Genomic DNA, 15635 nt, shown 5'->3' with positions numbered 1-15635 from the left:
AATTGAGAGAGATAATGGGGGAGCAGATCAAGCCAAAACCTTTGTTGGTGCTCTTGGGTTATGATAGTGAGATCCTAAAGCCCCATAGGCAGTTGGTGGCACTAGGCCTCCTACTTGCAAAGCCTAGAATAGCTATGTGTTGGGGCGAGTGTGCCACTACCGACAGTGAATGAATGGCATGTAGACATGACGTTCTGTTATCAATGTCAGATGTCTACTGCAAACCCAACCCCATAGGGAGTAGACCGCGCAACATCTGGGGCCCATATCAGGCGTACCTGGTTAGAACAGAAAATTATGAGACAGTGAGCCCTGAAGGGAGAAACACATTCGAATAGTGCACAACAGCAATCCATGTGAGCCGGATGGCAGCGAAGACCCCCGAATGATACACAGGGATGTGTGGCTGGTAATAAGTAGGTAATGGGAGGGGAATGAGTGGCGTGTCAGAGAGGCATCTTCAGCCTTGACCTCAGATTTGTTTATAGCCCATTTATTGTGGAATAAGCTTTGGCCGAAACACGTTTAGGATGTCCTTGTGTAAAATATTTGCTTATGAGAGCACAACATTAAATAAAGTCATCACATTTCAATCAATGACCTGTCTTCCTTTTACCATTGGGAAACTCCTATGAAACCACACTATTTCTTTTCAGCTCTGTCTGCCTTTCTAAAAACAACTCTCTTTGCCTCAATTGGGTTAGGGGTCTTCCCATTTAGGACATCTGGAACTTATAAATTGCTCCCATTAATCAGGGCAGAGACTCCCGGAGACTACACCCCCTTTCTTCTCAAGCTTACCGTGGAATAAGCAGCATATGAGGAGAAAGTTGATTCATGCTGTGTCTCACTGCATATTGCACAAGTACTGAGGGGCAGATTTACAAGCCCCTTGCGCCTCTTTTACGCCACCATTGCCTCACTTTTGTGACGCAGCGGCAGCACAAAGCCAGCGCCATGGTGCGGGGTACTTACAACGTGACGCATATGGAAGATGCGTCACATTGTAAAGCCCTGGGCTACATGTAGGCGTTCCTGTGCAGGGGGGGCGTTCCGGCGCAGGAACGCCTCCTAAAAGTGGCTGAGTGAAATCTACAAGATTTGACTCAGTCACTTTTCAGGCCATGCTGCATCAAAACCCTGCGCCTGCTCGAAGCAGGTGTAAGGATTGACGCAGCATGATAAGGATAGGACACACCCGAGCCTTGCTGGAGCTGCGTCGCGCTTGCAACGCGCATCTGTCCATTTTTGCCCCATGGTGCGCCGCACTGTAAATGCGGCGAATCCATGGTGGCTGAGCCGTGACGCACAATAACTGGCGCATCCCTGCTGATATGCAGGGATGTGGCAGTTATTGTAAATCTGCCCCTGAATTCCTATCTATGGCGTAATGTGCCAACTGCTCGCTCTTTTGTGCTATGTATATGAATATGAACCAATTAGCAATGCTGATAATTGTTCTCAGTTTGTTGAATAAAAACTTAAAATAAAGTCTAAAAAAAGTACATACATTGGGCGTATCTCTAACAGGTATGGCAAGTGTACTATCACCACTGTTTCCCATATCAATTAGTTGTGATGTATGAATGGTGTTTTCTGAGTCCATACTGATGGGTTTTGTTGACTGGCTAGTGGGACTGAAGGACAGGTGTTTGTTTGGGTGAAGAAGGTCCAGATGACAGCTCTTAGAAGTTGTTTTTTACGCTCACTTGGCTTGCTAGTCTTGAAGTTCTAATGTTCCCGCTAGAACAGATTTACCACTGCAACCAATGTAGAATACTGTTCTGGCTGGTAACTAGTTCCCGAGTGACTCCAGGACGATAACACACTACTATGCATAGTTATTGATGGGTCTAGTGCAGCACACACACATTATGTGACTTGTCAATGTCGACTCCTTAGCAGCCCCGATGGAAGACATCTCCCTATGGTAAAGTATAGAATAACTTGGGGTTTTGGGTCGTGCACAGCCTCGTCTTAATCCGTCGTTTCTAGAAAATATTTCCGTGCTCCTGGGTATCACTCCCCGCCTGGAGTGTAAATATGTCACTAGTAGGTAGCAGTGCTATGTGTCATAGGACTGTCCCCAAGGCACCGGATTGTTGCTGGAAAGAATCCTGCTGAGTAAAATAAAAATGAATCTTTTACTCCAGTTTTCTGTTATGTCTGTTCATTTATTGGTATTCAGACTTCCGGTGAAACATGTGTTAACTTTACACAAAGTTCATTAGTTCTATCCAATATTCTTCTTTACAACCAATGCATTTTCGGCGTTAAATTCATCCAGCTGACATAGAGACTACTATCAGTTTTCAGCCACATTATATTAATAGCTTTACATAAAATTGTGTATGATTTGAATGTTATAAAAAATATGTTTTTATTGTATTGATTCTTTGTATAATACAGCTTACACCCATCGTTACATAGGGTCGAACCACTGTATTAACAAATAGCTAGGTACCCCAGAAATATTGATGTCAAATATATATTACATGCTACTTGTTTTACCTCTTTTTAATAAAAATATATAGAATAAAAGAAATACCTATGTCTTACATTGTATTCTGTTCTGCACGGAGCCAAAGTTATCATTTATTTCTCTTAATGTATTGACCAGCCAGCATGTCAAATATACTTTAACTGCCTAGGAATTTACTACATTCCAGCTGACATAAGGCCATGTCCAATTGAATCCTGGTAAGTTCTAACACTAGAAACCTAGTGGATACCAAACAGTATAGCCTGTATGGGACATTATTTTTGGTATCCCCCAACAGAACTGGATGTGAATGATTGTGCAACGAAATAGAAAAGATAATGTAATCTTGTATCAAATAAAAGTCAAATTCAATTGGTCAATGGCTAAAGGATAACCCATGAAAAGTAGGGGAGTTTGGATATTACAGTACTGCATAAGTCGGAATATTTGGTATCCCCATAGTAAAAGATATTAGGAAACACAAGGAAGGGTGCTATTTGGCAGAAAATTACTATGTTCATCTAGGCAACATAAAGCCAAGTCCAACTGTATCCTGTCAAGTTCTAGCCCCAGAAACCTAGAGGGTACCAAATAGTATAGCCCATATGGGGCATTATATGTGGTATCCACCTAAGAAATAGATGGAGAATATTGTGTGTTAGAACTGGGGTCTCTAGTTGGCAGAGGTAGGTACCACTGTAAAATAGGGACCCTTGCTTCTAGTCAGGGTAAGGAGGAAACACTCTTTAGATATTCTCTGCTCACCCCCTTGGTAGCTTGGCACAAGCAGTCAGGCTTATCCAAAAGCAATGTGTAAAGTGTTTGCACCAACACTCACAGTAACACAGTGAAAACACCACAAACTGACTCCACAACAGTTTAGAAAAATAAAGGTATTTAATCTAAACTAGACAAGACCAAAACACCAAAAATCCAACATATACAGTTCAAGAATACGGTTACAAAAGAGTTCTTAAGGTTGCGATAAAATAATCCACAGTTGCGTGAAAAGTTCACAGGTGCGTCACGTTTTGCCAACAGTACCTTTTAAAAGCGACAAAGTTCCAAAGCAGAAGCTGGTGCGGTGGAAAACAAGCAATGCGTTGCTCCTGAGACCCTGGGAAGGCGATGCGACAACCCCGCTGAAGCAGCGGGCGTGTTGCGATGAATCCGGTCTGTATGGGGAGGAAGGCGGACTTGTATGGATTCCGGTGCGTAGGTCCCGTATAAAGTTTTCTCTCGCAAAGGCACGATGCGATGATCTTTGGAGTTGAGATGATCTCCGGGGCGACGATGCGCGGACCAGCGGTGATCTCTCTCTCGCAGCTCTTTGATGCGATAGCTTCTGCGACGACACTCGCAGCGACGTGATGCGGTCCGCAAGCAAGCGGTGCGGCGATCTCACCCAGCGACGACAGGCTCTGCGATGAAACTCGCAGCGATGGTAATCTTCCTGCACCGGTCTGGTGCGTCCCGCAAACGAAGGATACGACGGCTTTGGCAGCGGCAACAGGTGCTGCGACGGTCTCTTCCTTGATGCTGGCCCTGACCTTGTTAGCTACCCTGTAAAATTTCTGTTTCACAGGCAGACTATCTCCAGTGTCCACATCATGGACACACCAATTGGTGATACCTGGGGTCAGGGAGAACAGGGAGGAAAACTGACCCAACACCTGGCGACAGTCCCTCTGCTGTTCTGGGGTCAGCGTGGGCGAGAGCATCACACCATCCACTGACCCGACTTTCTCCTTAGCTGCCAGGAGGTTGGGGAGAGGATCACTATCCTCTTCCCCTCCAGCATCTGTAGCCATGAACATTGTCACTTCAGACCTCTCAAAATGTGGTTTGAGGCTGTTCACATGCAAGACTCTCAGGGGTTGCCTGGGAGTCTTCAAGTTAACCAGGTAGGTTACTTCGCTCTTGCGCTCCACCACCTCATATGGCCCAGTCCACTTGTCTTGGAGCGCACAAGACTCCACTGGCACCATTACCCACACTTTCTGCCCTGGTTGAAATTCGACCAGAGTGGTATTCTGGTCGTACCATCTTTTTATTTCTTCCTGGCTAGCTTCCAGGTTCTCCTGAGCAAGCTGAAGCGTTGTGTCTGGTTGTGGATGGCCAGCACATAGCTGAACACACCCTGGGGAGTTTTCCCACGGCATTTTCCCCATCCCTCCTTCACCAGTGTGAGAGGTCCTCTAACAGGGTGGCCATACAGAAGTTCAAAGGGACTGAACCCTAAGGACCTCTGAGGCACCTCCCTGTAGGCAAACAACAGGCATGGTAACAAGACGTCCCACTTCCGTCTCATGGGCTCCGCTAGGCCCATAATCATACCTTTCAGGGTGCGGTTGAACCTTTCAACCAACCGATTTCCTTGACGGTGGTAAGGAGTGGTGAACTTGCAAGTTACCCCACACTCCTCCCACAGAATCTTCATGTACCTAGAGATGAAGTTGGTACCCCGGTCGGAGACCACCTCTCTGGGGAACCCCACATGGGAAAAGATCCCCATCAATGCACGGCCCGCCACGGGTGCTGTGATTGTCCTGAGAGGGAATGCTTCCAGGTGCCGGGTGGCATGGTCCACCAAGACCAGGATGAACCTGTTGCCTAAGGCTGTCTTGGGGTCCAGGGGCCCTACAATGTCGATGCCCACCCGCTCGAAAGGGGTGCTCATCACAGGAAAGGGTTGGAGGGGTGTCTTGCACTTCACTCCAGTCTTGCCACTGGCCTGACATGTTTGGCAAGATCTGCAAAAGGAACCAACGTGCTTCCTCATCTGGGGCCAGTGGAAGTGGGTGACAAGCCTGTTTAGGGTCTTGTCTTGCCCCAGATGTCCTGCGAGAGGCACGTTATGAGCCAGACCCATTAGGAAGTTCCTGAAGAGCACGGGTACCACCAGCACACGGGCTGCACCGGGCTCAGCAAATTTAGGCTCGCTATATAACAAGTCATCTTCCCAGTAGATGAAGTGATCTCTGGACGCTCTACCTGCTGCCTGGTCTGCAGCCTGTTGCCGCATACCAACGAGAGAAGGGCACTCTTTCTGCTCCTTGCAGAATTCCTCCCTGGAGGGCCCACCTTCTTGCTGCCAATGGGTCAGCTCAGGCAGGTCGCCCAGTTCGGCCATCTGTTCCCCTGTAATTTCCAGGGCATCCCACTCAGGTTCTGATCCTTCCTGGGCCGTGGGAACGGCTGGGGCTGGTTTCCCGCGCCCTCTGACTCTTCCTCGCCTGGCAGGTCTCTGGGCCACTGTTTCAGGCTCCAGTTCTGCTAAATCACCCCTACTGGCTGCCATAGCATGCGTGGTCACACAGATCCACACAGGCAAACCCAACATCTCCAAATGAGTTCTGTGTTTTACCTGCTTCCATGGAGAACTCTCCAGGTCATTACCTAGCAGACAGTCTACAGGCAAGGCATCACTGACAACAACTTCCAAGAGACCATAGACCTCTCCCCATTTAAAGGGAACATGTGCCACTTTGCAGAGGCGCACTGAGCTATCAGCTGTAACAAGGGGCGGAGTACATTGGGGATACACTGCTCTTCAGACACCCACTGATACCTCAGGGATGTCACGCTGGCTCCTGTGTCTCTCAGAGCCTCTATCTCCCTCCCATTGATGATCACCTTCTGCCCGTATTTCTTAGTGTTAAGGGGCAGTAAGGTTTCCTAGACCATCTCTTGGTCTCCTAGAGAGACAAGGGTCATAACTGCTAGTTCTCCTTCCCCACTAGAAATCAAATCCCCTTCCAAAGCTACACTTGCTAACCCTGGGGCGGGAGCACCAGCGGGTTCCGGGGGTTTCTTGGGGCACCTGTTGATAACATGTCCCACCTCATTGCAGTGAAAGCAGGTAGGGGGACCTCTGTTTTCCCATCTGCCCCTAGGGGCCATGGCTGCTTGGCTCTGGGGGGTTGGGACTCCTTTCCCTGGGAACAATTTTGGGGCCCCTGAGAGAACTCCTTTTGGTTACCCTTGTCCCCCCCACTCTACTGCTGGGGACCCTGCCCACCTTTGGCTGTGGTACCCACAATTCCTCTGTGGACCATGGTACTGGTCCAGCGGTCCGCCTCCTTAGCAAGCTCAATGGGGTCTGTCAGCTTGCTGTCTAAAAGATGCTGGCGCAGCTCTGGAACACAAAGACTACTCAAGTGCTCCCAACTAATTAAATGCAACAACCCCTTATAATCAGTTACTTTGCTGCCCTTTATATAACCTTCCAGTGCACGAGAGTACAAATTCACACACTCCATCCAAGTCTCAGACTCTTTCTTCTTAGAGTTTCTAAACTGCAGTCTGTACTGCTCTGGAGTAAGTCCATACCTGAGACATAGGGCCTCCTTCATATTGGGGTAGGTCATGGCACCTGCTAACTCTAAGGGATCTAGAGCACTCCTCCCGGAAGCCTCAAAATGTTTCCACAGGCCCGCCCCCCAATGTTGTTCAGGCACACCATTCATTCTAAATACAATTTCATAAGAAGTCAACCAGGCATAAATATCCTCACTCCTATTGTAATTCTGTACCAGATCCTTGGGAAGATATACTTTACTCCCCTGCACTGGCTGTGCACTGCCACCATTTGAACTGGCATCCACCTCCTTGGCTTTAAGATCCATTTCTCTCATGCTCAACTCGTGAGCCAAAAGCAATTTCTTTTCTTCCAGGGAACTGGCATTTTTACACTCCTCTGCCCCCCTTTCTTTCTCAGCTCTTTGATTCTCTTTTTCCATTTCCAATTGCTTCATTTTCATATTCATGACTTCCAAGTCATATTCTCTTACTCTTTGATTGTCTTGTAACTCTTCTTCGGTGAACCCCCTACTGGAATGGGTGCTACCAGGCCTTGAGACTTTTCTGCTCACAGGCAGATCTGTGATTTGAAAACCATTCCCTGTACTTGGATCATTTCCCTCTTGTGCCTCCCAACGGGCCTTCAAGATTCTCTGCAGCTCATCCTTTCTGTAGCTGCTCTTTATGGGGCACTCAAACTCATGGCAGAATTTCCTAAGCTGATCAGGTTTGTAGGAATACAAATCCTCAATGCAAAACTCCAATTCTGCCTCCTCCACACTGGATGCTTTCCCATTCACAGACATGATGCTTAGAAGAGTTACTCAAAAATAGAACCAACCAAAAAACAAAAACCTGTAGTATGCGGTGGCGTAGTGGTCTGCACTCACTAGTGAGGTACACCAATCACTGTGGGTTTAGTACAAGTTCAAATCCCACCGCTGACCAACAATGTTAGAACTGGGGGTCTCTAGTTGGCAGAGGTAGGTACCACTGTCCAAATAGGGACCCTTGCTTCTAGTCAGGGTAAGGAGGAAGCACTCTTTAGATAACCTCTGCACACCCCCTTGGTAGCTTGGCACAAGCAGTCAGGCTTATCCAAAAGCAATGTGTGAAGTATTTGCGCCAACACTCACAGTAACACAGTGAAAATACCACAAACTGACTCCACAACAGTTTAGAAAAATAAAGGTATTTAATCCAAACTACACAAGACCTAAACGACAAAAATGCAACATACACAGTTCAAGAATATGGTAGCAAAAGAGTTCTTAAGGTTGCAATAAAATAATCCACAGTTGCGTGAAAAGTTCACAGTTGCGTCATGTTTTGCCAACAGTACTTTTTAAAAGCGACAAAGTTCCAAGGTAGAAGCTGGTGCGGTGGAAAACAAGCGATGCGTTGCTCCTGAGACCCTGGGGAGGCGATGCGACAACCCCGCTGCAGCAGCGGGTGTGTTGCGACGAATCCGGTCTGTATGGGGAGGAAGGCGGACTTGTATGGATTCCGGTGCGTAGGTTCCGTAGGAAGTTTTCTCTTGCAAAGGCACGATGCGATGATCTTTGGAGTTGCGATAATCTCCTCCGCGATGATGCGTGGACCAGCGGTGATCTCTCTCTCGCAGCTCCTCGATGCGATGGCTTCTGCGAAGACACTCGCAGCGACGTGAAGCGGTCCGCAAGCAAGCGGTGCGGCAATCCCACCCAGCGACGACAGGCTCTGCGACGACACTCGCAGCGATGGTAATCTTCCTGCACCGGTCTGGTGCGAAACGCAAACGAAGGATGCGACGGCTCTAGCAGCTGCAATAGACGCTGCGACGATCTCAACCTTCGTTGCAGCGGGAATTTCTTCGCACTGTCGGGGATGCGCTCCGCAAGCCAGCAATGCGACAAAACTTGCAGAAAGTCTTTAAAAGCTTGGTTTCCAGCTCCCCAACACAGGTACAACTTCCAGAGGCACCACACATGGGCCACGCACTCCAGGAAGGACAGAACTCTCTCAGTAGAGTTCAGCAAAGCTGGGGGTGAAGTCCTTTTGTACCTGGGACTTCAGAACAGGGAGCCGGCTATTCTCAGGCCCTTGGAGATTCCTTCAAGACAGGGGACACAACACAAAGCAAAGTCCTTCCCCTCTCTTTGGCAGCAAAGCAACAGCAGGTCAGTCCAGCAGAGCAACAGCAGGACTAAAGTACACGCTGTGTTTGGAAAGTGTCTGCGCTTTTGTTAGTAAAGCGCAGGCCAGACTGTGGCATTTTGTTTAAGTATTGCTGTTAACCAGAGCCTGTGAAAGGGCTCTGATTGTCAGCAATATTTAAACAAAAGGCCACAGTCTGCCACGCGCCCACGCAGCCGCAAACACCATAATCCCCACCAGCCCCCCCTGCCTCCTTACCTGCACTCCGCACTCCTCACGCCCGCTGCCACCACTGGAAAAGTGCCTCATGTTCGCGCCGCTCACTTTTTAAAAGCGGCGGGCGGCGCGACTCTCTAGCGACGTCCTGTGTGCACGCTCCACGCTAGGTGATGTGCGCTGACGTCAGGGAAGGTGCGCGCGTGGCCTAGAGGGAACAGTGTTCGAGATATTATAGCCATGCATTAGTTGCAAATTTCGTATACCCATAGAACAATCTGTTATACAACTCAAGGGTACCAGTTGGCAGAAAAATAATGTGCTCACCAAGCCAACATAAAATAAGACCACGTCCAATTAAATCCTAGCTAGTTATAACCCTGGAAACCTAGGGGATACCAAATATCATAGTCCACCAGGCCATTATATTTGGTATCACCAAAGGAACCTGATTGTGGAATTAAATAAAATATGTGAAAAGGGACTGTAATCTGGTATCAAATAAAATACAATGCCAATTGGTCAATGTATAAAATCTAACTCTTGTAAAGTAGGGTATAATACATATTACAGCAATGCATGAGACTGTTTTCACCCAGCCAACATAAGACCATGTCAATTTGTATTCTGTCAGATTCTAAATCCGGAAACCTAGGGGATAGCAAAGATTATAGCCCTTATGGGCCATTATATTTGGTATCCTCAAAGGGACCGGATGTGAAAGATTGTGTTATTTAGCAGAAAAAGTGTGAGGTAACCCATCAAAAATAAGACCATGTAATTTGTATCCTGTCAGGTTCTAACCCCATAAACCTACGGGATACCAAATATTATAGCATATTTGAGGCATTATATGAGGTATCCTACAAAGGAACCTGTAATCTGCTATCAAATAAAAGGGAACTTTAATTGGTCAATGGCTAAAGGGTAACCCATGACAAGTAGGGAATATAAGATATGTGTAAAAACACGAGAGTGACCCCTTAACTGCCTGGAGCAAGGGTACTATAGTCGATATTAAAAAAACAACTACTCTTGGCGATAAACTAATCAATCCGTATATGCACTATTCATACAAACAATCACATTGTGATATTTCAGATGTCTAGAAAAGGAAAAAAACAAGGAATGTATATGTATACAAAATTTAATTAAAACATCATCAGAATGTACATCGCATAATTTTCATTATTAGGGCCACTGCAACTGTCTGTCTGGCTGAGATGGGAAGCAGATAAAAGACTTTTTTTAGTGTTTTTCTGATATGGAAACAAGTACCAGCAACTGCCTGTGATTGCTGTTTGACGGAGAGAGTGGCGTCAAATTTAGTTCCCAGGTTTCTGACCACTTTCACAGTGTTGGGCGGATGGGTGGTGTTGGCTGGCCACCAAGTCTTAGGAAAGAAAGTGTTTTCTTGTCCTAGTGGTCGTATTTCTGTTTTTTCGGTGTTACACTTTAGATGGCTAGTTTTCATCCAATTGAAAGTAGCGGTAAGACATAGGTGTAGGTTTTCTTCTGCCGGTGTGGTGTTATTGTCTGAAACCAGAATTAACTGGGTATCGTCCACATATGAAATGGTCTCTATGTTGAAGGACAATATCAGGCTGATCAATGGGGCCATATAGGCATTGAAAAGTGTGGGTCTACGACTGGACCCCTGAGGGACACTGGTGAGCAGTGATTTTTCTTCTGATTTGTATTGGCCTAGTGTGATGACTTGTCTGCGGTTCTTCAAGAAATTCTTTAGCCAGGCAAGGATGCGAGACGGACTAGGCAGATGACATGTGAGACCATGCCGAATGCGGCCAGGACTGCACTTTTCCACGGTGAAGGGCTGCTCTGATGGATTCAGCTGTATACAGTAGGGCTGATTCTGTTGAGTGTTGAGATCTAAAGACGAATTGGTTGGGGTGAAGCAGATTTGCTTCTTCCAAGTATGTTGTAAGGTGAATGTTAACGAGATTTTCCGTGATCTTGCTGAGGGAAGGTAAAAGAGAAATAGGTCGAAGATTGGAGAGTGTAGAGGGGTCCACAAGTTGTTTCTTTTGTAGCGACTTTACAGCTGCTAGCTTCCATTCTGCGGGGATCTTAGCAGTTGATAAGGAAGCATTTATTATTTTGTTTATGGGATTTACAGTGTAGATTATGGTGTGTAGGATTAGGGGAGGGCGGGGATCAAAGGGGAAGCCTGCTTTAGTAGTAAGGATCGCCTGACACAATTCTTCAGGGGTGATCGGCTTAAAAGTTTGCAAAATCACTCTCTTTGCCTAGAGCGGCATCGTTGTTAGTGGAAGGAAAAACGAGAGGAGAGAAATCTTTTTGTAATGTCAAAACTTTCTGTTCAAGGTAGTCTGCTATGCTGTTGCAAAGGGACTGCGTGGGGGATCTCTTGTTGTAAGACTTTAGGATTGGTGAAGGTGTTAACTATCTTAAAGATAGCTTTTTGGTTTGAGTTGGTTGTTTTCATTACTTCTGTATAGTAGGCTTTTTTGGCTATTTTGATCTGGGTGTGATAGTTTTTGAGGGCCACTTTAAAATTGCTTAGTTCAGTCTGCTCGTAGTTCTGACGCCATCTTCATTCTAGGGTCCTACAGTGGGTTTGTAGCTTTTTCAGGGTTTGCGAATACCATGGGGTGGAGGACTTCTTTTTTGGGCGGCCGATTTTTGAACCTGGGGGTGCAAAACGGTCCCTCAGTATAAATACACTGCGTGAAGAGCTGGATTGTACTGTTGGAACTGCTGACAAGTTAGGTCTGCAGGCTTGTGCAGCTGGATGAAGATCAGGGTGAGCTGTCATCTCCTTCCAACTAGGCTTGTCTTGTTGAAGGAACCTGGCATGACCCTTGGTGTTTGGCGCGCTCTCTGCTATGATTTCAAAGGGGATCAGCTGTGATCGGTCCAAATTAAGTCAACTGGGGGCTTGACTGTAAGGGTTTTGAGATTGGAGCAAATACAATCTAGCGTATGACCGGCGTTGTGAGTAGCGGAAAAAATACGCTGCTCTAAGCCGAGTGTGTTTATGATTCCCTTGAAACAAGTTGCCCCTGGTTCGTTGTGTGTGTCAAGGTGGATATTGATGTCTCCTAACAGAGTGAAGTTGGAGAATCTAAGAGTAAGTGAGATCACTATGTCTCCAATGTTTTCCAAAAGGCCTTGTAGGGCCCGGTGGGCAGTAGAGTAAAGCTCCTGCAAACGCGAAGGAGTCTTCTAATTGAATTCAGAAGCTGATGCCCTCTTCTCCTTTTATGCCTGATATTTGAGATGTTGAACACCTCAGAGAGCTACGGTGGATGATTGCTAGGCCTCCCCCACATTGTTCTAGTCTGTCTAATCTCTGAATGAGATAGCCAGAGGGGAGGGCATTGACTATACATGGATTGCACCAGGCCTTAAGCCAGGTTTCGGTTTCTGAAAGGTAATCAAGATTGTCATTTATTATTAGGTCGTAAATATGTTGAGCATGCTAGCACATAGATCGAGCATTTATTAGCCCACTGCGTAGGCAAGTTGTCATGGTGCTATTTTCAGCTAAATGTCCTGCATAGGCCTAAGAACATGTTTGAAATTCTTGCAACAAATTGGCCCATTCCAGTTAGCTACATCCAAAGCGCTTTTGCAGTTTGTAAGGTTTCTATTTAAGGCTAAGATGGATTCCCTAGTAAGGCACTGACCTGAAGAAAAAAAGGCAGCATTTATGGTGCAGGACGCTTACCCGACGCGAACCGGCGCATACGTGCTTGATTTTGGCGACTCACGATCCCTCCTTCAATTGTTACTTGTGATGTTGCATGCCCCACTAACAATACCTCTTTCGTGTTCTGTATAGTTGCATACCCTACCACCCTCCCTCCTGTTGTTGTTTGTATTGTTGCAAGTGTTGTTGCTTCCCCCACCCTACCCCCCTGTGTCGTCCATATGCTTGTCTACGACCCTCCCTTCAAACATCCATTGTCCATTCTGCCCCCCGACTCACCCTCCCACCCAAGTTGCCTCCACAGAAGCCATGTTTTTTGGCTGCTTATGTGTGACATTTCCATGGTTTCAGTTAACTTATGAGTGACATTCAATGACCGAATGTGTAACATTTAGAGTGACGCTTTCTTGTGAGTACAACTAAGCACTGAAATACATGGAAAGTGAAATGACACTCTTTTGAGTAAAGAAAAGCTCTAGAACAATCATGAAACAGATAAAAAAAGTTCCTAAACCGGAAGGTCACTATCATGGCCACCCATCACCATAAAAACCTAAAAAACTGGTGGACTAGCCACTACTTACCAGGATTGTTCTGACCAGTGCAGCTGTTTCCAGTACCATGGACAAATTATGGAATTACTGTTTCCAAACTGTGTAGAATAACCAGGCCATTATATAACTTGGTTACGTAAAACTTTTATCACAACTTAGACATTGGATTTGAAATCTCCTCCCTCATTGTTTTAGAGAACCACAATATGACATTCAAACATTATCTCCCCAAACAGCACAGTGACAGCCAGTTCACTATTTCTTTCAAGCTAGACCCCTGACCTCCTGGTCAGAGACCTGCTCTCTCCCCCAGCAGCTCCGCGGTGGTGCTGCTTCCACTGCCCCTGGGCAGGTAGGTGTTCGAGGCCCTCCTCTACCCACAGGTTCCTGCCTGCACCTCATCCCTGGTGGTCCAGGGGGAGAGCCTTGCTCCGCTGCTTGCTTTCTCTGTCTTTGTGCCGTTTTTCTGTCTTTCTGTGCCCTTTTTTGGTCTTCCTTCTAGCCTCTTCATTGTATTTCTATTGTGGCTATCTTTATTGTACCAGTTATTGTTCCTGTGCCTGTGTGTATTTTTTGCAGTTTTTCTGTCTTCTGTGCCCGTTTGACCTCTGTGCCCTTTCCCACTGCTGCTGACTCCACCTTTTCCTGTGCCCGCCTCCCAGCTGCGCTTCCCTCTCACCGCCCCTACTTAATGGTTGCCGATGCTGGGCTGACCGAGCTAGACCACTGACCTCCTGGTCAGAGACGTGCTCTCTCCCCAGCAGCTCCGCGGTAGTGCTGCTGCCCCTGTGCAGGTAGGTGTTCGAGACCATCATCTACCTGCAGGCTCCTGCATGCGCCTCATCCCTGGTGGTCCAGTGGGAAAGCCTTGCTCTTCTGCTGGGCGACTGCTGTCTGTCTCTGTCTTTGTGCCGTTTTCAGTCTTCCTGTGCCCATTTTCTGTCTTCCTTCTAGCCTCTTCACTGTATTTCTATTGTGCCTGTCTTTATTGTGCCAGTTATTGTACTTGTGCTTGTGAGTATTTTTAGCAGTTTTTCTGTCTTCTGTGCCCGTTTGCTCTCTGTGCCCTTTACCGCCGCTCCTGCCCCGCAGCCCCTCCCCACCTGCTGGTTCCCGCTCCCACCTCCCAGCTGTGCTGCCCTCCCCTGCTTAATGGCAGCCGCTGGCGTGCCGAAGGTGCGCCTAAGGCAAGCCTGTCTGCGCCCGGCCGCAACCCAACCGCGGCCAGTGCCAGGAATCCTGGATCTATGACCTCCCACCGCTACAACTCCGCTGCCCTCCTCGCACTCAACCCCGGAAGGAACAACTGCCAGCGATTGATGCCAAAACCACCCATGGCCAGTTCTCCTGCCGTCACTGCCGCCAGTCCTTCGCCGCCGACTGCACCCCCATGGCCACCGCACCTTTAGAGTTAGAGACTCCTGAGGCGGAAACCGGGAGTCAGGGTATCCTCTCTCTCAAAAAATTTAATTTATTGCTCAGTGTTCTGCTTTTGACTTTTTAATTCACGCACTATTTTGGGCAAATTTTTTTGTTCTTTTAAAATTGTTCCGGTTCCCCTCTCACCTCACTCGGATTCCCCAGGGGCTCCTTCTCGCTTCCAGGGGCGGATTTAGGGCTCTTCTGGTCGCGGGCTCGGACACCCCGGCGCATTATCACGGGCGCCATCTTGGGAGGAGTCGGAGGTCGGCGGGCTAGTGCTGCGGGCGAAATCGGCCCAGCACTATAAGTAGGACATAATCTTGCAAGCGCTCACCTTTAGAGTTAGAGACTCCTGAGGCGGAAGCCGGGAGTCAGGGTATCCTCTCTCTCAAAAAATGTAATTTATTGCTCAGTGTTCTGCTTTTGACTTTTTAATTCATGCACTGTTTTGGGCAAATTTTTTTGTTCTTTTAAAATTGTTCCGGTTCCCCTCTCACCCCACTCGGATTCCCCAGGGGCTCCTTCTCGCTTTCAGGGGCCAATTTAGGGCTCTTCTGGTCGCGGGCTCGGACACCCCGGCGCATTATCATGGGCGCCATCTTGGGAGGAGTCGGAGGTCGGCGGGCTAGTGGTGCGGGCGAGTTAGGGCCAGCACTATAAAATGAACATCGCCTCTCGTCCGCGCCGATGGCGCGCCGGAGGCGCGCCAGAGCCAAGCCCATCTGCGCCCGTCCGCGCCAGCCCGGGCTCAGGGCCAGAAACCCTGGCAATTGACCCTAACCGCCTCATTACCTACTCACGCGAGGCTCTCCTCCAATTAAGACCGAGG

The sequence above is a fragment of the Lissotriton helveticus genome, chromosome 5_1 (genome assembly GCF_964261635.1).
Source record: "Lissotriton helveticus chromosome 5_1, aLisHel1.1, whole genome shotgun sequence".
Lineage (NCBI taxonomy): Eukaryota > Metazoa > Chordata > Amphibia > Caudata > Salamandridae > Lissotriton > Lissotriton helveticus.
Note: the sequence above shows the minus strand (reverse complement) of the source record.